Raw genomic sequence first — 2,213 nt, forward strand, 5'->3', positions numbered from 1 at the left:
GTAAGATGTAAGATGTTGACCTTAAGGGAATAAGAGAATTCTCCAGACCCTCTCTGTAACTCTTCTTAAGGCTATAATTATTTCAAAATAAAAAGCTGTGTCTTTTTTAAGCCAGAAGGAATCTTCAGTGAGAAATTGGTTCAACCCTCTGCCTTTGGGCAGATGGCACATCATTCATTCATGATTTCAATCATTTATTCCTAGAATGCAAGCTCCATAAGAACAAGGAATTTCTCTGTTTTGTTTGCCACTGTAGCCTCAACATCCAGGTGTAATGTATGATGAGAGGAATTTTTTTTTTTAATGAACAAAAAAAATATTTAATGAACTGGATATATTCTTACATGTTAAAACTAAAATAATGGCTGCTAACAGCAATAGCAACACACCTTGGGTATCAAGGGTCTTCTCACACTCTTTTTTTTTTTAAGCTATCAAATGCTCATAAGCCACTTCTCATCTTCCTAGTTTTGGAGAGGTGAGATGATTTACTGACAAGGAATCACCTTGTGCCTCATTTCAAGATTCTTTAAGCATGAAGTTAGATGCCGCCTTCTGAAGATTTAATGAGTAGCTCCAGTGGCCTCGGGCAGTAGACAACCAGTCCAATGGAAAGTGATCTGGAACTCATTCCTGATCGCCAGGAACTTGTTAAATGATGTACTCTGTGACTGATGGAGGTTTTTGAGTTAACACTCTGCAGGAAGTTGACAGGGCACAGGTTACACTCTGCTTTATCTTCAAACAGGGTTTAGGAGGAAGAGAAAATAGGAGAGAGATTACAGACACCTCTGGTGAGAATTCTTTAAATGTGAGAGAGTTTCACCCTGCTGTCAGAAAGCTTCAGTCCTGACACTTTCCTCTGTCTAAACAGAATCATCTTTGGAGCATAAAAATGACAGAATATGGCTTTTCAGTCACAGAAAGGGTAACTATTGGTGAAGTGATTCAACCCCTGTAATCTGATACAACAAGAAAAAAACTAAATATTCTGATCCACATTCAAAATGTGCTACTTTCCAGCCAGGACACAAATAATGTTTCTGCTTAGCAACTGAATTGGCCAAAAAAAATAACATTTTCTCTCCTGCTTCTTACCTCTCCATATTATATATAATTCTTGTTGAAAACCAAAGAGAACATACCATATGGATTTTTTGTGTGTGCTAATCTCATAAAATTACAAATAAAACTTTCACAGAATCATAACATCTGCTTCAGCCTTACCCTGGAGAAAAGTCGTCTTAGCAGAATCACGTGAGGACATATAGTTTAATGTCCAAGTTGCCTTCCACATTTGGCATTCACATTGTCTTTGAGGAGGCTTGAAGGACATCGGCAATAAATGCCAGATGAGGAAAATGAGTCTCTGGATAGAAAAGGGCTTTTTTTAAAATATATTACTGATAGTATTATCAAAATTGAAATGTGCTATCACTTTAATTTGTTCATGGGAACCTATGGCAACATATTTTAATATGCATTTTCTTAAGAAACAAAGGGTATGTCTGGCTGCACAATGGAATGTCCAAAGAGTTTGACCTTTGCTTTCAAACTGGAGCTACTTGAAGGGTGTCAAGTTAGAAGTCCACTGACAGGTCAGAAATGAGCCTGGTGCCTGCTACGCCTTTCTTCTATCTCCATGTCTCCTTTCACAGAGATCAGACCTAAATACTTCTCAGAGGTAACCACATAGTTTTCATTTCTATTGCTACCACCCTGGGCCAAGCCATTCTGTTTCTCCTTTTGCTTATATTTATCCAGGGATGTGATGGTAAAACAGCTTTCCAAAAACAGCAGCAGCAATAACAACAACAACAACAACAACAACAACAACAACAACAAAAACAAAACCTTACTTGTTTTGGAAGTTGAGTTTGCCAATTTCCAGCACGTAATTTCTCCCACCATGTCCTGTTGCAAGCTACGGACAGTGTAACAACCACTTAGCAAGACTCCTGAATATTTATTTAGCAGTTGGCTCTCTTGTGCCAATGTGAGCTGACTCAAGCACACACTGTCTCCACGCATGGTTCCATGCAGCTGGTCTCTGTAATTTCCTTGCTTAAAAATCTTCAATAGCTCCCATTTCCCTAAGCACTGAGTGTCAAATCCCTCACTGAATTTATAAGACCCTTCACAGTCTGGCCCATGGCCACCTCTCCAGTCTAATGTGATGTTCCTCTTTAATCACACACCAGACATTGATTTTT

This window comes from Lynx canadensis, chromosome F2, assembly GCF_007474595.2.
Source record: "Lynx canadensis isolate LIC74 chromosome F2, mLynCan4.pri.v2, whole genome shotgun sequence".
NCBI classification, from domain to species: domain Eukaryota; kingdom Metazoa; phylum Chordata; class Mammalia; order Carnivora; family Felidae; genus Lynx; species Lynx canadensis.